The following is a 23,325-nucleotide window of genomic DNA, read 5'->3' as shown; positions in this document are numbered from 1 at the left end:
AGGCATGTACCGGGTGCAAATATGTGGCTGCCATATTTGTCAGGTTTAATTGTGTTTCTCAACATAATTGGATGATTAAACATTCTTATCTTTCATAGAAGAGTACATGATTCTCAATAGCCTAGCAAAACTTTTGCAGTGTTCTCGTATCTATAATGTCTCTAAGTGCTATTGAAACCAAGCCTATATAAAAATACATTGTTTGGATTTCTTTGTGCTTTCCTAAATAGTAATGTTGCCCCTTGAATCACCAACATTGACCAGTATGTGCCATTATTAGGAAAGGGCACCACATGAACAATGGAAACTCATGGTTGTGGTTGTTAATGATTCTAAGAATTATTTCATTGTTTTTCTTAGTGTTGGAAGCACCAAGAGAAAAGTGTTGACCTGCCTCCTTCATGAATTTTGGCTGCTAACTAGTATTTTCTGTGTATTTTTCTTATTTGGGTATTTCAAGCTGATACCTAAATATGGCAACTCTGTCTTGTAGTTAGATTTAGTATATTTCTAAAACTATCTTTATTTTGATACACTTCCCATAGTATGTAATTCAATTCTGTTAATTATTTGAAAGTCTGCAATGGAGGTATGTACACATTGTCAGACTTGGAATCTTCGAACACATCCTTCCACAATTGATATAGAGAAAAATAGCTAAACAAGGATCAAGTGTCTGTGAGTTATGTCTAAACTGTGTTAATTTATCCATGCCAAACTGGCAGAGTACCAGTGCAAACTTCGCTCACTCTCTCCCATGTATACAGCAAGTTAAACTTCCACTCTCCTGGCCCTTGGCTCAGGATCCCTGCTGAATAATGGCCAAACATCTCTTACTTCAAAAGTCAGAAAGAATTCTCACATAACCTGGAAAGTGTAGAAGGCAAAGTAGAGAATGGAAATCAGTACAGGTCCTGACCTTTGGTGAAGGAGCAGTAAAGGGGAAACTGTGTTTTACTGGGATGCACACTCTAAAGTGGACAGGTCATTTAAGATGGAAGACGATGCGCTGAGGGTTAAAAGAGTGCATAGTGGACGTTTGATTGACATAACTGAAAGCAATAATCACAAAATTTCTCTGCAATTGATTCCCAGACCAGGACTGCATCTGCCAGTTTTGAGCTAGGAGTGCCTGTGGAATCTGTGTTAGGGGTGTGGCTGATGGCACAAATTTATTCCCAGGGGTTTGGAGATTGTTTTGGGCTGTGGTTGGTACTATCTAGAGAACAGATCTGCCTGGGTCCTCTCTTAATATTAAATCTGCTGGCATATGTGTTGTGGATTAGCTTAGTAACCCAGGGCCTTAGTCACAGCATTTTCACATCCACAGTATAATTGCTCATTTTCTCCATAAAGGAGAAATGGTCTCAATCAGAGCCATCTTTATCTGGTTTCTAGAATCCAGGGCAATTTAGTGTTGAAATAAGATTCTATAGCCAAAAGATCTGCAACTTTCATAGGCAGGATTGAAATTTCTTATTGTCCAGTGCAGAGGTTTTTGAAATGCTCCATGCTTGCCTTTGAGTTCCCATGCCTTATTGACAAGAGTTCTTGGAGCAGAGATCTGATGAAAAATAGGAGAATTTGAAGCTTTTCCATCAACCTTGCCTACCACATGCTAATGCAACTATAGTTGTGGTGCTGACCCAGTACTACACTTAGGACCCAATTGTGGCACTGCAGGATTGTTTCAGTAGTTTCTAATGTGTGACATCATTAAATTTGTTTCCACTTTTGTCTTTGTTTGCAGAGAACCTGAGGGAACCCATTATAAAATTTTGACTTTTCCGTGGCAACAGTGAGGACGAATGCACTTTCATGAGTGTGTATTGGAACAATTCCCTCTCCACATATCCAGCCTGCAGCCCAGAAACCATTTGGAAACCTCTATTCCAGCAAAAATTAGTAGTCCCAGCACTGTCAGAGCTATGATATTTAACCAAAATGACACTCTGCTAACTTTACTAGAATAGGTTATATTCACCACAACAAAAACCGCAGTAGCAATCTTAGATATAACAGGCAACAGACACAGAAGGAATGCATGGCATCATTACATACCAAAAACAATCCTCACAGCATTAAAACTAAATGTGCACAGAAATGATTTCACTTACAAAAGCCGTTCAACTCTATAATAGATAACTGATAATCCTTAACCCATAGCGATAGAGAGATATAATAAAGTTAAAATAACTATTCCAAATTTTCAAAAGACAGGAGTCTCCTGAAAGAACATCCAATGTATTAGACCCCCAAAATTTACTAGAACATGACTTGAAAAGGGAGGACATAAAACACTGAAGGAAATCTTGAGTCTATGAATACAAATGCAGGCTAGTATAAATGGAAAGAGAAACACTTTAGATGAGCCAAATATAATCAGAAAACTCAATGGTGAGAATAGCTAAGCTAAAGACAGTCCAAATCGGACTAGATAATGCACAGGAACAAATAAATGACTTAGAAAACAGGATAATCACAATCACTCAGTCAGAACACGACATAGAAAAGCTAGTGAAAAGCAATGCAAGCAATGCAACTGAAACCTGGGATAAGAGAAAACGTACCAGTGTATGACTCCTAGGGATCCCACATGGAAAAGAATAAAGACAAATGATTTGAAAAGGTATTTGAAGAAATCAGACTGAAATTTTCTTAAACCAAAGATAGAACCGGCTATCTCAACACAGCAAGCACAGAGCGTCCAAGCATAATGAACCCCAGTAGGCCTAGAACAATATGTATTCTAATTTAAATGGCAAAAATTGATAATAAGGAAATGATTCTAAATGCACCAAAATAGAAACAAGTGCATTGCAAGAGAACTTTTTAATGTCTTCAGCTGATTTCTCAACAGATAGATTGGTATTTTTTTCTTCCCTCTTTCCTTTTGTGTTGATCTCTATTCCAAGAACTGATGAAAGGCAGATTCCTTCAGTCTAATCAAGATGAATGGGCAGAGATTCTAAAAGTGTTCAAGTTCTTGGAAGAGGTCATCAGAATCAACACATCTCAAGGGTCTTTTTCAGAGAATACAAGAGACCATGCACCAAGCCCTGTTTATCCTTTTCCCAGGAGTGGGCCAATGTATTAAGACTTGCTGTTCCTTCACACTCAACCAGCCATGCAGGTATAACCTCAGTCTGCTACTGCAGGAGAATTAGAGCCAGGTCCAATTTTACCAATACTGTAGGGAGAACCTGAGCCTGCTACTGCAGGAGAGACAGCACTGTGTCCCATTTCACCAATCTTTCAAGGAGACCCTAAGCCTACTCCTGCTGGAGACTCAGAGCCGAATCACATTCCACCAGCTGTGTAGGAAGACCATCATGCCTTCACTTGCAATGGATCCAGGAATGTGTCCAATTACACTAGCCTTGTAGGGAGACCTTGAGCCTGTTCCTGCAGGAGAAACAGATCTCTGTCGTATTCCACCATCCCTCCAGGAAGATGCAGGGCCTCCTCCTGCAGGAGACTCAGGAATTGGTCCAATTTCACCAGTCCTGCAGGAAGACTCTGAGCCAATTCCTGCAGGAGACCCAGGACTGGGTCCCATTCCATCAATCATGCACTAAGACCTTGAAGTGGGTCCAATTCCACTAGCCTTGCTGGGTGACCCACAAGCCTGATCCTGCAGGAAAATTAGAGATATGTCATATTCCAGAAGCCCTGCAGGAAGACTGAAAGCCTGCTTCTGCAGGAGACCCAGGAATAGGTCCAAATACGCCAGCCTTGCTGGGAGAGCACAAACCTGATCCTGCAGGTGATACACAGTGAGGTACAATTCCAACAGCCCTGCAGGGATATCCTGAGGCCACTTCGGCAGGAAACACATGACTAGGTCACATTCCAATACCCCAGAAGGGAGACGGTGAGCCTGCTACTCCAGGAAACCCAGAACTTAGTCCCATTCCACCAAACCTGCAGTCAAACACTAAGACTGCATCTGCAGAAAACACAGTGCGGGTCACATAACACCAGCCCTGTAGTGAGACTACAAACCTGCTCCTGGGGGAGACCAAGCCATTCACAGAGAATATGAGCCAGCTCCTGCAGAAGAACAAGAGTTGTGTGACATTCTACCAGCTCTGCAGGTAATCCATAGGCTTGCTCCTGCAGGAGACAGACATCCCAGTCCAATTCCATCAGCCTCTCCAGGGAGAACCCCAGCCTCCTCCTGCAGGAGAGCCAGAACTAGATCCCATTCCACCAACCCTGCATGGAAACACTGAGCTTGCTCCTGCAGCATACCCACAGCCAAGTCATATTCAACAAACCCTCCAGGGAGACACTGAGCCTGCAATTGTAAGAGACCCAGGACTGGGACCAATTCCAACAGCTCTCCAGGGAATCCCTCACCTGCTCCCATAGGAGACTAAGAGCCATCAGTTCTGGTGGGGTCCCTGAGCCTGCATCTGCAAAAGAACCACAGGGTGGAGTCACATTCCACCAGCCCTGCAAAGAGAACAGAACCTGCTACTGCAGGAGACACAGGACTAGGTCCCATCCCACCAACCTTGCAGGGATACCCTGAGCCTTGGACCAAGGAATGGGACAAATTCTGCTAACCTTCTAGGGAGACCATGAGCTTCTCCTGCAAGAGAACCAGAGATGGGTCATATTACAGTATTCTTCCAGGAAGAACCAAGGCCTGCTCCTGCAGGAGATGCAAGAACAGGCCCAATTCCACCAGCCTGAAGGCAGAGTCCAAATCTGTTCTGGCAGGTGACCTAGAGAAGGGGCCCATTCCACCAGCCCTGCAGGGAGACTCTGAGCCTACTACTACAGGAGACCCAGGAATGGGTCCCACTAAACCAACCCTGAAGGGAGACACAGAATCTACACTTGCAGGAACCACAGAGCCAGGACACATTTCATCAGCCCTGTAGTGACCCCTGAGCTGGGACCAATTACACTATCCTTGCAAGGAGACTCTGTGCCTACTCCTGAAGCAGAACCAGTGATTGGTCATGTTCCAGTAGCCCTGCAGGAAGACCAGGAGCTGCTTCTGCAGAAGACTCAGGACAGGGTCTGATTCCACCATCCCAGCAGTGAGAAAACTAGCCTGCTCCTGCAAGTGACCAAGGTCTGAGACATATTCAACTAGCCATACAGGAAGGACATAAGCCTGCTGTTGCAGGAAACTCAGAACCATGTGCCATTCCAGCAACACTGCAAGGAGACTCTGAGCCTGCCCCTGCAGGAAACAGAAACCCAGTCACATTCCACAAGCCCTACAGGGATACCAAAGCCTGTACATGCAGGAGACCCAGGCCTGGGACCAATTCTACCAACCCTGTGGAAAGACCCTGAATCAGCTCTAGCATTAGACTAAGAGCCATGTCACATTCCACCAGCCCTACAGGTAATTTATCAGCCTGCAACCTACACCTTCAAAAGACCCAAGAATTGGACCAATTCCAATGGCACTGCAGGGAGACCATGAGCCATGTCCAATTCCACTAGCCCTTCAGGAAGGCCCCAAGCCTACTCCTGCAGGAGAACCTGAGATTGGTCATGTTGCAACATGAGCCTGCTCCTCCAGGAGACCCAGGACTATGTCCCATCCACCAGCCCTGCAGGGAAACCCTGAGACTGTCCCTTCAGGAGAACCACAACTGGGTCACATTTCACTAGCAATGCAGGGAGACTTAGAGCCTACACCTTCAAGACACCCAAGAATTGCAACAATTCCAGCAGCACTGCAGGGACACCATTAGCCAGGTCCAATTCCACTAGCCCTGCATGTAGACCCCGAGCATGCTCCTGTAAGAGACCCAGCAATGGGTCTCATTCCACAAGTCTTGCAGGGAGAAATTCTGCCTGTTTCTGCAAGAGACCAACAGCTGAGTCACATTTCACCAGCCCTGAAGGGAGACCCCAGTCCTGCACCTGCAAAGGACCTAAGACTGGAACAAAACCGACTAGCCCTGTAGGGGGACCCTGAGCCTGCTTCTGAAAGAGAATCAGAGATGGGTCATATTCCAACAACCCAGCAGGGACAGTCCAAGCCTGCTCCTGCAGGAGTTATAGAGCAGGGTGAAATTGCAAAACCTTGCAGGGACACCCTGAATCTGCTGCTGCAGGAGAAAAATGATGGGGTCTCATTCCACAAGCATTACAAGGATACCCTGAGCCTGGTCTTGCATGAGATCCTGAGCTGGCTCCTTCAGGAGACCCAGGACTGTGTCCCATTCTAACAACCCTGCTGGGGAACCCGAGCCTGCACCTGCAAAACACACAGGACCGTGTCACATCCCACCAGCTTTGCAGACTGTAAGACTAGCCCTACAGGAGACCTAGAACCAGGTTACATTACCAGTCCTGCAGGGAGACCCTGAGCCTGATTTTGTAGCTCCCCCTGCACCTACACACATACTTCTATGAGACCCAGAGCCAATTCAGGCATCACCACCCCTACGGGCTGAGATGTCTCTGCAACCACCAACACTGTCATCTAATTCTAAGAATCAACCCACTCTCAGACCCGAACTTTACTTCCCTTCTCCTGGCATCATTTTTGTTTCTTTTTTCTGTCATTTCCTTGTTTTCTTTCATGTCATTTAGAGTACCATCTATTTTTATGTTTTAAGTTTACCATAATAAAATTTAGATGTTTTTCCATTTTAAATTGTGCAATTCAGGAGCATTAAGTGCATTCACAATGCTGTGTAACCATCGTCACTGTCTAGTTTCAGACTGTTTCTTTCCTCAAAATAAAACCCCGTATCCAAAGCACACATTCTCTTTTCTCCCTCCCCCAACCCGTGACAAGCCCTAATCCTCTTTCTCTCTGTGTGTTTTTCCCTACACTGGATGTTCCCTATCAATGAAATCATACAAAAGATGGCTGTTTGTGTCTGCTCTCATATTTTAACAAGGGATTGGTGTTTTTTTTTTACTTGAAGTAGCATTTTGGTTATTTCAAAGGGAAATCCAGGTGGATTAAATATGAGATATACAAAATGAATATTTTTAGAAACTATGTGCATAATCTCGAGATAGGCACTGCTATTCTATGTGTGAAACCAGAGCCAGGAGGGAGATGCTTGGCTCTTCCTGTGGCAAAACATAACCTAACAAAATAAAAAAAAATAATAATCAAAATCCATGAAAGACAAACCACAACATGGAAATATCATTTTTCATAACCTAAAGTCAGAGAAAGGTTTCACATCCCTGTGGTCCAAAAATATCTTGAAACACTGTGTTCTAAACAGAAACAGAACAAACACATGCAATTCCAACAAGAGGCAATGCAGGTGGCCAGTGTATATTAGAGATGCTCGACCTCTCAAGTGAGAATGCAAGATGTTCACACTTCGGAGACAGCATTGGTCAACATCACACTGGCAGGCCTTTAGCCTGGTGACAACCAGCTCTAGTGACAACATGAGGAGACAGAGGCCACAGTAGATCCCCTGGAGGGAAGAGTGAGCAGACTCTCCTCTCTGGGAGAACAGTATGCAGGATGCATCACAGTTCCACAAGTGCACCACTTTTCGAGCAGTGCTAATGCTTACCGTTGATCATACTAAAATTCTTGCACAATTGTTCAAAGATGTCTTTTCAAGGATGTTCATCACAGTCCTGTTTAAACTACTAGGGAAATGGAAGCAACACTAATGTTCATGGAGAGGGGGTGGGATTCATCAGTTCTGGTTCAGATGGAGGAATGATTGTTGTGCAGCTGGAAAAATGAGTGCTAGGTCTTTACCTGATGTCAAGGAAGCCCTCAGTTTGGATGCCTGTTAATCCATCATCTACATCCAAGATGCCATCTCTATGACCACATATGTGTCAAATCATCATAGATGTAAATGAATCTTGTGGTGTGTGAGAGACAGAGGCAGAGAGAATGAGAGAGATAGAGACTGAGAGATGTTCACCAAACCATTAATGACGGTCACTTCTGGGAGTGGGATTTGCAAATCTCTGCACTTTTCCTTTAGGCAACATTTCAAGCGTTTATAATGTATCTATATTGCTTTACTAATTCTAAGGTATTAAAAGCATATGTTACTTGAGATTCATTCATATTTCATCTATAGAATAAAGTTTATTATTTTTATTTTAAAATATTTGTTACAAGTACAATCAGCATTTATGAGAGTAAAATGATAAATTCTAAAGAATTAAGAATCAGATAAAGAACAAAACTTTTTGGTGACTCAGACACAGGCCAGCTATTTGGCAGTAAATGGCAGGGTGGGACAGGTTTCTCCAGAAGGTTGTGTATGTTCTGAATCAGCATCCAATAGAGGCAAGGAAAAATTACAAGACATGTACGTTGAAAACTACAACAGCTTGTTAAGAGTAATTAAGAAAGACCTAGCACTATTTTAAAATTTGAAGGAGCCAAAATGGCAGAGTAGACAGACTCACAGCTTGACCTCTCCCACAAATACGCAAAGAATTACATCTACAAAAACATTGAATTGCACAGAAACCTCCTGAACTCTGGTAGAGTGTCTTTTATTTTGAAATACAGGAAGATTCTCACAAAATATGGTAAGGAATAAAAAGAGAAAAGAAAAATTCAGTGCAGAACTGATCCTGCAGGGAAAGAGTAGCATAGGAAGAAAGGCACACTCACACTGGGACACAACCTCTCTAGCTGGGAGATCAGCTAGGAAAGAAGCAGAGCTTCCAAGGTTTGGAGGAGACAGTGGCAACTGCATGGCAGGCAGAACTGGAGAAAACTGACACAGAGGGTCCCTGTGATGACCAGCCCTAGACATGAGCTAGAAGGGATGAGCCAGAACTGGCTACTGGAGTCAGTGAAGAGCCCAGGCAGAGGGCTGGGTCACACTGCAGACAGGCAGCCTCAGGAAACTAGAGGGCAGTGTGAGCTCTGGCTGTGTGTGTGTGTGTGGAACAGAACAGACTGAAACTCTCATAAAAAAGCACCGATGTTGGTATAATGGGGGAGGAATGAAACACAGCTGTGCCAAAGTCACTTTCTCCACTTGGCTCCATTGTTGGTGTGTTCTCATGAGAAGAGAAATGGGGCTTGGTGATAGGCAACACTTCTGCACAAAGGCAGAGCTGAATGTTGACTCCATACCCTGTGCCATTGCAACTTCACAGGCAGGAATGAGATTTGTTTACAGCCCCAGGCAGAGAGGGTGGATTTGCTGTATCTGGTCACTTTGTGGATCCACACCTCTGAGACTTACAGGCAGTGAGTGGAGTTCTGACTCAAGAAGGGTGGCCAGTGAGGGTATTTACAACAGGGTGGTGTATGGTTCCATATGTGGGTGCGGGATTAGGGTTTGAGCTGAACCTGTAGTGGACCACAAATTCATGTGTGTGACTGCACACTTGCTAAGGCAGGTCCAAGGGACTGACACTGCTGGATCTGCACTGATGTTTCCTGGGGCTCAGAACCTGAGGGGCACCAGAGTAGGTGGCTGACATTCCCATAGCTAAGGCAGGGATAAAGCCAACATCAACAAATTGTACTTTGTAAGTCTGCATAACAAGTGACAGGCAACACCACAGAGAGAACTCCCCAGTGAACATCTTCTGCCTATTCTTCTTCACAACTGAATTGCTCCAACCCTGCCTACTACATATCACAGCTCAGAAACGGGTCTAAAAGAAATACATAGAGCCAGAGAAATATAAGTAAAATAAAGAAGCCGAGGAACCACTTTCAATTAAAAGAACAAGAGAAATCCCCTGAAAGAACAATCAGTAAAATAGACTTTGATAGTCTACTAGACTTCAAAAAGGAAATGATCAACTCACTGAAAGAAATAAAAGAGACTATCAATAGAGACAGAAAACTTTAAAAAGAAAATTTAAACTATAAAGAAGAGCTAGTTAAAAATAGAAAATTCAACTACAGGCAATCAAAAGAAGACTAGATAATGCAGAGGAATGAATAAATGGCTTAGGAGACAAGATAAAAGAAATAACCCAAAAAGAACAGCAGACAGAAAAGTCAATAAAAACCAATTAAAGCAAGATAATATAAAGTGTGCCAGCCTATGCATAATGGTGAGTCCCAAAAGGAGAAGAAAGTGAAAGGGGGATTGAAAAGTTAGTTAAAGAAATCATGACTGAAAACTTTCCAAACCTTAAGAAGGAAAGAATTATCTAACTACAGGAGGCACACAGGGTCCCAAACAAGGAGAAACCAAACAGACCTACACCAAGACATATTATAGTTAAAATGGTTAAAGTAAAATAAAATATTCTAAAGGCAGTGAGAGAAAAACAAAGTGTTTGTTACAAGGGAGTCCCATAAGCATTCAGCAGATTTCACTACCTAAAATCTTCTGGCCAGAAGGGAGTGGCAAGATGTATTCAAAGTCCTGAATAAGAAAAAGGCTGCAAACTAGGATATTCTATCTAGAAAGACTATCCTTTAGAACAGAAAGAGAGAAAGATTTTCACAGACAAGCAAAAACTAAAAGAATTCAGCAGTACTAAATCTATGCTAAAAAACAATTTGAAAGTTCTAATCTAAATAAAAAATAAACAGGAAGCTATAGAAATTAAGAAACCATAATTGGAAATGCGATAAATACAGTGAGTTGCAAGGGAAAACATGAGGATATAAATAAGTCAGTAAGTCAATAAAGAAAACGAGAAGGCAAACAAGAAAGAGAGAATAGCAAAATCATGAAAGGTGGAAGAGGAGAGCAAGAGAATATATATTTTTTCTCTTTTTTTTTCTTTTTTCTCTTTGTCTTCTTTCTTTTTAGGATGCACTTGAGCCCACATGACTATCAACTAAAACCAAACAGATGAAGTAAGGGGTTACCATACTTGAATGACAAGATAACCACAAATCAGAAGTATATAATAGAGTCATAAAACCCAAAAAGAAACCAAGCTAATAGAAAAGGAATTTATCAAACCACAAAAATAAAAATAATTAAAAGAAAGAAACAAATAATTACCAAAATCAACTGGAAAACAAATTTCAAAATAGCAATAAACCCACATCTATTAAATAGCTACTATAAATGTCAATGGACTAAATGTTCCAATCAAAAGAAAAAGAGTGAAGGAGGAGGAAAGATGGTGGAGTAAAAAAGATGCTCAGAGCTCACCCTCTCCCACAAATTCACCAAGAGTGACATCAACAGACACACCCACCACCCAGAACACCTGCTGAACTTTGACAGAATATTGGCTTCTTCAAAAGATAAAATTTTCCACAAATCTGGTGGGAGAACAGGAGAAAAGAAGAAAAAGGAAAATAGTTCTGGACCATTCCAATGGGGAGGGAGCTGCAAAGGAGGAATAGCATTAATACACTGGGTCTCTCCAACTCCATTGGCCAGTTCAGCAGGATGGAGATGGAACCTCACAGGCTCAGATCTGTATAGAATAGACTTTGACTGACAGAAATAAGTTAATGGGGCACAAAGGGTCCCAACGATCCCCAGCCCTAGATGCGAACCAGCAGGTGTGGGATGGGACAGGCTGTCTGAGTTGAGCAGAGGACTTGGGCTGACTCTACAGAGGAAAACTTGGGGGACTGCAATGTTCTGTGTGCCATGGCTGGGAGAGTATACAGAACAGCCTGGGTCCCCCATAAAATAAAAAAAAAGGCAGAAAACACTGCTGGTGTGCCCTGGGGGGAAGGGGAGCCATAGCCTTTGTGTCCGCAGACCCACAGTGCCATTATTGGAGACTTCTTGGGAGAAGAGAGTCAAGGCACAGCCATAGCCACCATATTTTCTGGTGCATGGTTCCCAGGTAGAGGAGGGGTCAAAACCCAAATCCCTACCTAGGGGCTCCACAACCTCATAGGTGGGACTGAGATTTGATTACAGTCCCAAGAAGAAGGGACCATTACACACCGATGCCTCTCTGAGTTGGCTCTTCTAAGACAAATGCACAAGAAGCAGTGTTCTGGAACAGAGCAGGGGTGAGGGCTAGTGCAGCTGTTTCCTCTGAGTCAACCTACAAAGCATGGACCTAATGCGGCAGGGGAGCTACCTGCCAACTACCTTGCACAAGTGTGGTCCTGGGACCAGGCATCTGGTGGGGGGTGCAGACCACCCATTTACCGATGCTGGGACACAGACCAGGGGCACGACTAGACGGCCTCTGGAACCAGCAAGTGGAGTTTTCACAGCAGGATATGGGCAGGAGTGTGATAACCACAGGAAAAAAAGGAGCTCCTGCTCAATAGCCAGGGCAGATTCAGGCCACCAGAACACCAGCCACACCACCAACAAAGGGGATAACAGGCAAAAGGCGTGGAAGGAAGACTTGGCAACCACCCATAGTTAAAAATAACCTTATGACAAAATTATTAAGAGTGTATATTCTTGCAGAAAGGCCAAGATAGTGGAGTAGAAGGATGCTTGTATCTTATCCTCTCCAATAAATTCACCAAGACTGACATTCACAGACACACCCATCCACTCAGGACATCTGCTGAACTTTGATAAAACATTGCCATCTTCAAAAGACAAAATGTGCCACCAATCTGGTAGGAGAAAAGGAAAAAAGAAGGAAGAAAATGCAAAATGGCTTGGGGTTGGTCCTTTGAAGAGGGAGCAGCAAAGGAGGGATAGTGCTGGTTGACTGGGTCTCCCTCTTTCCAATGGAGAGGTCAGCAGGATGGACAGGGAACCTCTGAGGCCCAGATGTGTACAGAACCACCCTTGACTGACAGAATTAAGTTAAATGGGCACAAAGTGTGACAACAACCCCCAAACCTAGAAGTGAATCAGGGATGGGAAGGGACAGGCTGCTGGATCCAGGCAGACTCTGGATGACTGTACATAGGTAACCCTGGGGGACTGCAGTGTGCTGTGGACATCTGCTTGGATTGTATATAGGTCAGAACAGCCTGGGCCTCCCATAAAATAAGAAAAAAAATAAAGCAAAGCAATATTGCTGGCTTGCCTGGGGGAAGGGGTGTTTCGTCCTTTGTTTCTGCTGACTCATGGCAACATAACTGGTGATTTCTCAGAATAAGAGAGATGAGGCTCAGCCACAGCCATCATACCCACCCAGGCAGACATGGGGTTGAAACCTGAATATGTACCTGGCAGTTCTGCAACCTCATAGGTGAGACTGAGACTTGTTTACATCCCCAGACATATAGGAAGTTTCTGTCCTGGTGCCTCTACGAACTCACACCTCTAAGACAAATGAACAAGGAGCAAAGTTCTGGCAAAGAGCAGGGACTAGGGCTGGTGTGGCCATTTGCCTCAAGCCCACCCACAGAGTGTGGAACAGATGTGGAGTGGGGAGTTGCACTGAATATGGGAGCAACCAACCCAACTATTGTGGAGGACTGCTGCACCTGGACACGGCATTGGGAAGGGGCACAACCTGCCCACCTACCATGCAGGAGTGCAGCACCAAGATGCAGCACTGGGAGGAGATGTGACATGTCTACCTACAGGCACTGGGAGCAGCACAGACCAAGGGTGTGACCAGAGGGTCTCTGGAAACAACGAGCTGAGTTCATGAAGCAAGGCAAGGGCAGGAGCTGTGACAACCACAAAACAAAGAGGAGTCCCCATTCAATAGCCAGGGTAGGCTCTGGTTAACAGGTTATTGGCCACATCATTAACCAAAGGGATAACAGACAAAAGGCACAGAAGTAAGACTTGGTAACCACACATATTTAAGAAGGACCTCTTGATAAAATTACTAAGGGCACACAATCTCCACGGGAACATACTCTTTTCTTTTTCTGTTCCATTTTCTTTTACTTTTTAAATGTTACTTCTTAAATAATTTTTATATTTCTATTTTTAATCCCTTTTAAAATTTTCTTTTAAAATACTTTTATTATTATCTTTCAATTTGTCTAATTTCATTTTTATCCTTGTTTTTTTCTTCTGTTGTGATTATACTCTGTTGTCAAATATTTTTTCTTCCTTTAATATTTTAAAAATTCATCCCAACTCAATTGTTATCTTGTTTCAATATGTTCTTCTGTTATTGATTATACTGCTTTTAAAACTAATTTCTTTGTGCTTAGTTTTATTTCTGCATCCATTTTATATAAATAAGTAAACTCTTAAAAGACCACAGTAGATAATTGATACTCCATAAGCCATAGTGCCAGAGAGATATAAGCAAGATAAAAAAGCAGAGCAACCTGTCTCAATTAAAAGAACAAGATAAACCCCCTGAAAGAACAATCAATGAAATAGACATTGATAGTCTACTAGATGATTTCAAAAAAGGAGTGATCAAAGTACTGAAGAAACTAAAAGAGATTGTGTATAGAGACAGAGAATATGTCAAATAACGAAATTGAAACTCTAAAGAGGAGCCAGTGAAAATTGGAAAACTCATTTGCTGAGATGAGAGTTGAGGTAAAGGATGTAAAATGTAGGCTGGATAATTGAGAGGAATGAATATGTGACTTAGAAGACAGGACAACAAAACAGCTGAGAGACAACAAATAAAAACCAATGAAAGCAATATAAGAGACCTATGGAATAACATAAAGCATGCCAACCTACTCATAATGGGGGTCTCAGAAGGAGAAGAAAGAACAAAGGAGATTGAAAAGATATTTGAAGGAATCATGACTGAAAACTTCCCAAACCTAAAGAAGGAATCAGATATCCAAGTACAGGAAACACAGAGCGTCCCAAACAAGGAGGACCCAAACAGACCCACACCAAGACATATTACAATCAGGATGACCAGGGTTGAGAATGGGAAATGATTCTAAAGGCAGCAAGAGAAAAACAAAGAATGAGATACAAGGGAACCCCCATAAGACTTTCAGCTGATTTCTCTACAAAAACAGTAAAGGCCAGAAGGGAGAAGCAAGGTATATTCAAAGTCCTGAATGAAAAAATGATGCAGCCTAGGATACTTTATCCAGCAAGGGTATCCTTTAGAATAGAAGGAGAGATAAAGAACTTCACAGACAAGCAAAAACTAAAAGAAGTTAGCAACACTAAACCTATGCTAAAGGAAATATTGAAAGACCTACTCTAAATAGAAAAGAAGCAGGATGCTACAAAAAGGAGAAAACCATAATTGGAAAGGTGATTGCTACAATGAATTACAACAGAATAAACATGAAATCATAAAAGAGGGCATCTAAATCATTAAGGGTGGGAGAGGCGAGCAAGAAAATATACAGGTTTCTCTCTCTCTCTCTTTCTCTCTGTCTCTCTCTCTTTTTTGTTCTTGGTAGGATGGGTTTGAGCTTATATTACTATCTGTTTAAAACAAACAGATATAGTAATGGGTTAATATATGTACAAAGTAGGTTAACCACAAGCCAAAAAGTTACAATAGAGTCACAAAACTAAAAAGACACCAAGATAATAAAAAGGAAAATTATCAAACCACAAAAAGAAAAAGTAAGGAACAAAGAGGAAATACAAAATGAACTGCAAAACAAAGTTCAAAGTGTAATAAACACATTTCTATCAATAATTAATATAAATGTCAGTGGACTAAATGCTTTAATCAAAGGACATAGAGTGCAGAGTGGATAATAAAGCAAGTATCTACAATACGCTGTATAGAAGAGACCCACGTTAGGGAGAAGGACACACATAGATTGAAAGTGAGAGGATTGAAAAAGATATTCCACACAAATGGAAATGACCAGAAAGCAGGAATATCAACAGTGATTTCAAATAAAATAGACTTTAAAACAAAGATTATAAAGAAAGATTAAGAAGGATATTTTATAATGATTACAGGAGTCATAGATGAAGATATTTCACTCATTAACATATATGAACACAACATAGGAGCACCTAAATACATAACAGATAACAAGAAAATACTAACAGATAAAAAGGGAAAATTTGATCGGAACACAATCACAGTAGAAGACTTTAACAATCCATTAACATCACTGGACAGATATTCCATACATAAAATTAATAAGACAACATAGAAATTAAATGATACAATAGAACAATTTGTCTTGGGTAATATTTTCAGAACATTATATTTCCCTAAAATAGAACATACATTCTTCTCAAGTGCACATACCACATTTTCTAGGATAGATCATATACTTTGTCACAAAAGAAGTATTAACAATTTGAAGAAGATAGAAAATATTTGAAGCAACTTTTTCTGACCACAATACCATGAAACTAGAAATGAACTACAGAAAAATAAAGGAGAAATAAATGACAGTATGGAGGTTAAACAACATACTACTTTAAAAAAAAATGGGTGGATGATGAAATCAAAGAAGAAATAAAAAACACATTCAGACAAATGATGATGAAAACACAACCATACAGAACCTATGGGATCCAGAAAAGGCAGTGCTTAGAGGGAAGTTTATAGCGAGAGAATCAGGTCTACCTCAAAAACGAGGAACAACTGCAATAAACAATCAAACTTACCACCTAAAAGAATTAGAAAAAGAAGAGCAAAAATAACAAAAGTAAGCAGAAGGAAGGAAATAATAAAGATCAGGGAGGAAATAAATAAAATAGAGATATAAGAAACATTTGAAAAAATCAAGCCAAGAGATGGTTTCTTGAAAGAGTAAACACAATTGACAAAATTATGTTCTATGCTGGAAATTGACACAACAATGCAAACTGACTATAACTCAATAAAATAAAAATTAAAAAAACAAATATATTAACAAAAGAAAAAAGAAAAGGTAGTTTCTACTCACCAGACTGGAGGAGGGGACTGCAACCCATGCGGGGTCACACCCCATGGGAAAGCCTGGGGTCAGGATCGGAGGAGCAGGGTGCTGTGGACATGATCTGTCACAGGGTTTCTGCAGGAGGGGAGTGTGAGGCATGTGAGCAGGCTGAGGACTGGCCATTTGAGTAAGTTCATGGGCTCTGTGGTGGAGGGGCTCCCCCAAGTTTCTGGACTTGACTCTGGGTGAGTTGGGCAGGTGGACAGTGGCTCAGTGTGAGTCCAAGTCCAGTGGAGGAGGTAGTGAGTTAGATCTAGAAGGACTCCTTCTGGGGTGGGAGGGCCCACAAGGGAGGCAGGAGGCCAAGTCCAGGTGACTGAGAACAGGGTGTGTCCTGCACAGGGCTGCAGGGCAGATGAAAGCATCCAGTCTACAGAAGGTGGAAACACGGTCCATACAAGGGCTCAGCTCAGATGTCACCTCCTCAGAGGAGCCTTCTCTGCCTGCACAGTCTACAGGGACAGCCTCCTCCAAGCACATCTCCCCAGCAGACACCTGCTCCATTTCCTGCATAGCATTCAGGACACGGGCCCCTGCTCCGTACCCAGCCATGGTTCCGCTGCCCTGAGGAAAAGCCCTCACAGGAGCCATAAAGCCCTACACGACCTGGGCCCCACCTCTCTGTCTCCTCTGGCACCACTGTCTCCACCTGGCCCTCTTCTCCTCCACTCCTGCACTCCTGACTTCCCCCAGCCTTATGTGCTCTCCAGAGCACAGGTCCCTCCTAACATGCTGTGTGTGCTCACTGTGTCTAATCCACTGCATGCCTCCCACCCAGGTCAGTAACCAGCACACAGTAGGGCTCAGTAAGTAGAGTATGAATGACTCTTACCATGACTGCTGGGAAGGCTTTTGTCTGTGGCCTACAGTGATCACACACCCGTCACACAATCTCTGAGGTCCTACTGTGTTGGGTGGGTTCCAGATACCGGGCACAGCAGGTAGTGAAGCAGTCAGGTCTCCATCCACATGCAGCAGACAGCCTGGTGGGGGACACAGAGAAAATTAAGTAAAATATATACAATGTCCGGAGGTGATATGTTCCATGGAGAAAAATAAGGTCAGGGAGGACATTTGAGCAGATTCCTGGAGGTGTTTAAGAAGCAGGGGGAGAGAGAGCCTGGCTGAAAGAGCAGCCATCCCAAAGGCCCTAAGGGCAAAGTGGGATGTATGTGGAGGGTCTTAGTTATCCGTGTGAGTTCTTAGTCCTGCCTTGAGTATGTATGTTGCTTTCATTTGTAAACCTTGATTTCACCTTTATAGCAAATTAACCTGCATCATCAGTCTGCATAATTTAGTCAACTCTGTTTCAGGTGTTGTGGGCACAATGGCAGGCTAATTACTTGGGTTGGTAAAGAATTACCAGCGTCTGAGAAGGGTTTAGGAAAGTTCAATAGGGACACTGCTATAGGCAACATCAGGCCACACAGGCAAGAGGTGCCTACACGAGAGCCAATGTTGAGTGTGTGGGGTCTGTTATTGGGGGGGTGCTGTGCACACAAGGAGGAGGGGGCTGCATGATCAATTCATGCACAGGTACCTTGTTGGTTGTGAGATCTGTCAGGGGCTTCTCTGAACAAAAGGCTTTACCAATTTAATAAGGGAAGGATGTGAGTTCTCTCTTCCTGGGGCAATGAGGTTTCATAGGGTAAACACACAGCAAGAGAAGATGTTTTATAGCTTGTGGAAATGCAGGTGTGCAAAGGGTCCTGCAGTGGGGAGTGGGAGGTAAGGGGCCACTGGGCTCTAGGCACACAGAGAGCCCATGGGTGAGGGTGTATGACTCTGAAGAGTGCCTGCTGGCTTCACACCAGGGACTTTATGTGGAAAGAGGAGAATCTAGGTTATCGGCACGTGTCTACTCAGTGACCTCCCTAAGCCTAACTCTGTCAGGCACCAGGTGGCTATGAAATGAACATGAAGGTCCCCACCCTGAGGACCCCAATGAATGAACATCTTGATATCCTCAAGCTCCTTCCCCTGCACCACCGCCCCACCACATCTGGGTCTCAGGCTTTGACTCTGACATCAGTGGCATCTTCGTTCCCTACATCCAGCTCCTCTGGACATCTCTGTGATGAGCTGTTCCATGTCAGCAAGCCCCAAACTGAGCTCTGCCTTTACCCCATGTTTGCTTCCTTCCTGTGAAGCCCCTCGTGAAGGAGCCACCACTAGCAGGATCCTACAGCTCTGAGGCTCTGCCTTCCCCACCCCTCCGATGTCTCCCAGCCCATGATCCCCTATGGAGGTCCCTATTATCCTCTCCCTCCCACATCATTCTTGGGATGCACACCAAATCCCTCTTCACAATCTCCCACAAGACAGGTCCAGGTCCACTTGGGGACACTGAGGTGACACAGGCGGATGTTGCTGGGAATGAAGAGCAGGATACTTTAGCAGAGGAGAGGAAAGGGCTCTAAATCCACCAGAACACACGCTAAAGTGGTGGCAAGACACCCATAAAGGGTGAGGCAGGCATCACACTGCAGCCCCGCCCTCTGCTCCCCCAGGGTGCCCTGTGTTTCCTGCTTTGGCCTAGGGGACTCCCCCCTCACTCTCTGTTAGAGGGGTGCCCATCCATTCATTCACACCCTCATTAACCATGTACATGGGTCCTGCTCAATGCCAGGCCTCAGCTAGATGACAGCTCATCCTTGGGGACACAGCTCAGATCTTACCTCCTCCATGAAGCAGTTCTGGATTCCCACCCCCCCTGAAGCTCCTCTGGCCTCAATTGAGACCACTAGGGCTGTGACCACACTCTGATTACATCCCAAGTCTGTGATCTCTGTGAAAGCCCTGGGCCCAATGTAGAAAGAGACTCAGAAAAATGGGGCCAAAACGGGCTAAGAAAAATGTTACTAGTTCTCTATTACAGAGAAGGGCACTGAGCAGAGAGAGGGCAGTGTCCAACCAAAGCCACAGAGGAGGGTCTCAGTGAGCCCTCCCATGGCCCTGTTACTAGTTCTCTGTTACAGATGAGGACACTGAGCCACAGAGAGGGAGCAGAGCCCTGCTATATCCTTGGCCCCACGACCTGTGTCCTTTATGACTAGCTCCATGCTGCCAGCAGGGGTGTGGGCCTGGAATGGACGTTGAAAGCAGCCTGACCCCCAGGCCCCCTTCATACACAAAGTCAGTCTCAGGAACACCCCTCAAGACCTACCCTATACCCCTGGGATTGGGACCTGATTGCTGTTCCTGGAAGCTGTCTGGGTTTCCCTGTGAATTGCCCCAGGAGGTGCTTGGGACAGCCACAGGGCCCCTGAGGCTTCCTGTCCCCAGCTGAGCAGCTCTGGTCCCCTTGACTGTCCCTGGCCCAGGCCTGATTACACAACGTTTTGGCCGGGTAGCCAGCTGTGGAGATGAGGAAATGGGGGCAACATGCAGATACACGCAGAGGTTCAGGTATTCACTCAACAATCACTGATTCAGGCTTTGCAGTGTGGCTGGCCTGGGCCCAGGCCTGGGTGTCCAGTAGTGAATACAGTCAACCCCTTGAGCCTTCTGGGAAAGCAGTCCTCAGAGAAACGGGCCCTCAGTGCAACCACCCTGCTCCCCATGAACAATCACACTGAGATGAGGCTGCGGCCATGGGTCCCAGTGGAGGATGAAGGGAGGAGGAAAACCCAGAATGGGCAATTACCATGAGCCTGGACACTGGAACCAGATGACCTGGGCTCTGTAATCTGGGGTGGTCACCTCAGCTGTTCTCTCTGCGCCTCAGTTACTTCTGCAGAAATGGGTGATAATGCCTGTCCCTGCCCCACAGATTTTCATGAGGAGTCAGTAAGCTTCTCTAAGGTGTTTAGGACAGTGCCTGGCTATGGGTCAGGATCCTGCTCACCTCACAAGAGTCTGTCCCACTTTAAAGATGATAAAGTCAAATCTAAGGGGGTTATGAGACCAGCCTGGGCTAGCCCCCTTCTCATGGTCTGCTGTCCATGTCTCCTGCTTTTACATCATACCTCTGCCCCCATATCCACCCAGCAAAGTAGGTGCTGAGAATCTGAGCAAATCAGAGTATGAATGGAGGCACACCCTCTCCCCAACTTGGGCACCTGGTGTGGTGGGCAGGTTGGGGATATCGGGCTCCTCCAGACTGTCCAGGAGGCCCAGCATGTCGGTCACCTCATTTCCACTCAACACGGAGTAGGTGTGTGGCCAAGGGCCAGAGGGCGCTGGAGTAACCCAGGGTGGGTGGATGCTAGGTAGGTGTGGGAGGCACAGAGTGGCCCCTGGAAGACAGTGTCCAGGCAGCCAAGGTGCAATGAATGAGGGTCCCCAAAAGGGGCAGAGGACAGAGTCCAGCCTGGACACCACCCCCTGCTGGACCCTGATCTGGGGTGAGAATTGGGACAAGCCAGTGCCCCTCTGGGACTCTACATCCAGCAAAGAGGTGAGGAAAAGTTAAGGAGACCGTGCTCCCTGTGTGAGGGCGCTGCTTCCGGGATCCTGGAGGTTCCATAGACCCTTGTGAAGTGGCTGCTGTTTGCAGCCCCATGTGGGCAGAAGAACTGAGGCAGGGAGGACAGAGTGACTCAGGACAGAGCTAGGATTCATCCAGGAGTGTGTGCTGAGCCTCTTGCTAAGAGCAGCCTCTGGGCATCATGGACTCAGGAAGTGTCTTGTCGTCCCTCTTAAGGCTCCTGGCATGTTAGGCAGGAAAGGTCCCAGTGCCCATACCTGGGCCTCTCTGGGTGATTCTGACATGTGGGATCATGATGGTCCTGAGAAAGGAGAGAGAATGTGGGCTGGGCGTCAGGTCTGCATCAGACCCTAATGATGCCCCTAATGTTGTGTGACTTGGAAACTCCCTGACCTCTCTGTGCCTGGCTTTCCAGCCCTGACTCAGAGGACTGCTGTGATTGGCACACAGTAGGACCTCAATCAGAGGAAAAAGCCAGCCCTTCCCCAGGAACCTCTCCTCTTACATTCCCAAAGCTAAGCCCATGTTCCACACATCACCAGAGCTGAAACTTGACAAACAGGGCAAGTGAAATCCAGCAACTCCTCCCTCCTGCCTGAGGCCCTTCCCTCCTCAGTGACAGTGGCTCTGAGCAGGTCTCTGCATCCCAGAAGTCTGAACTGAGCCTTGTGACCTGGAGGAGTCCCTGTTCCACACAACTTTGTTTCCAGGTCCTTCCAACAAGACACAAGATCACCTGGTCAGTGTCTTAGCTACAAGGTCCTCCCTTTGCAAATTGCCCCATCACACCCGGGCTAGATGATGTGAGTTCCAGAGCACATGACCATCCAAATGATGACTTCAGGGAAACATCCCTGCCCACACTGCACTCTTCAGAGCCCACCTTCTAAACTAAGGGGTAGTGACCCACGGTTGTGCACACTTTTATCAGAACACAGCCCTCACCCACCCACCATTGGAAACACGTGAGAAGCAGAGATTCCCAAGTGCCTGGACCCCTGTCATCCAGAAAGCAGAGGGTAGGATAACAGACAGAAGGGGAGAAAGTACTTTCAGACTATATATCTGATAAGGGGTTAACACCCAAAACATATAAAAAACTCTTACAATTCAACAGCAAAAAACAAGCAATCTGATTTAAAAAGTGGGCAGAGGAACTGAATAGACATTTTTCCAAAGAAGGCACACAGATGTCTATCAGGTACATGAAAAGGTGCTCAACATCACTCACCATCAGGGAAATGCAAATCAAAACCACAATGAGATACCCCCTCTCACCTGTCAGGGTGGGTGTCATCAAAATACAAGAGATAACAAGTGATGGTGGTGGTGTGAAGTAAAGGGAAACTTGTGCAATGTTGGTGGGAATGTAAATTGGTGCTATCACTCGGGAAAAGAGTAAGAAGGCTCCCCCAAAATTTAAAATTAGAACTTCCATATGATCCAGCAAGTCCACTGCAGGAAATATATCCAAAGGAAATGAAATCACTATGTCAATGAGACAACTGCACCCTCATGTTCACTGTATCATTATTTACAATAACCAAGATATGTAAACAACCTAAGTGTCCATCAGCAGATGAATGGGTACAGAAAAAGTGATGCATATATATGTATATAAAATGGAATCTTATTCAGACATTAAAAAAGTGAAATACTGCCATTTGTGACAACTTGGGTGGACCTTCAGGGTATTATGCTAAGTGAAATAAATAAGACAGAAAGACAAATACCTATGATCTCATTTATATGTGGAATCTACAAAATAAACCGAAACACATAGAAACAGAGATCAGGTTGGTGGTTGCCAGAGGTGAGTCAGGGGGTGATTGAAATTCGGGAAGATAATCAAAATGTACAAACTTCCAGTTAGAAGATAAACAAGTCCTGGGGACATAATGTACTGCAAGGTGACTGTAGTTAACAGCACTGCGTTGTGCATTTGTTAGTTAAGAGAGTACCTCTTAAAATTTCTCATCACAAGGAAAATAGTGTGTCACTATGGGTGATGACAGACGTCAAGTATAGTTAATGAACTGATCATTTCACAATATGCACATGTAACAAGTCATTTTGCTGCACACCTAAAGCCAACAAAGTTATGTGAAAATTGTATCTCAGGAATACTTATGTCAGGAAGCGGGGGTGCGAGCCTGGACTACCTACTGCAGGAACTGCCTTTGCCCTCCAACATCAGAGGGTGGTAGTTGTGACAGAGACTGTAGGTCCCTCAAAGCCTGGAATGTTTACT

At 44.5% G+C, this 23,325-nt stretch overlaps 1 protein-coding gene across 1 annotated transcript in view; it reads right to left on the bottom strand.

Annotated features, from left to right (window-relative positions):
• The window catches only part of LOC140693729 (uncharacterized), a 62,093-nt gene that overhangs the window by 11,475 nt on the left and 27,293 nt on the right, over nucleotides 1-23,325 (bottom strand). The window contains exons 13-16 of the mRNA XM_072957412.1: nucleotides 21,332-21,375; nucleotides 20,292-20,378; nucleotides 17,478-17,628; nucleotides 16,613-16,720 (exon numbers count right to left, since the gene is read on the bottom strand). The gene's annotated coding sequence lies outside the window, so the exon portion shown is untranslated. The remainder of the gene's footprint in view (nucleotides 1-16,612; nucleotides 16,721-17,477; nucleotides 17,629-20,291; nucleotides 20,379-21,331; nucleotides 21,376-23,325) is intronic.

The sequence above is a fragment of the Vicugna pacos genome, unplaced genomic scaffold (genome assembly GCF_048564905.1).
Source record: "Vicugna pacos unplaced genomic scaffold, VicPac4 scaffold_20, whole genome shotgun sequence".
Lineage (NCBI taxonomy): Eukaryota > Metazoa > Chordata > Mammalia > Artiodactyla > Camelidae > Vicugna > Vicugna pacos.
The sequence above is the reverse complement of the archived record's forward strand: the minus strand, read 5'-3'. Positions and strand labels throughout refer to the sequence as shown.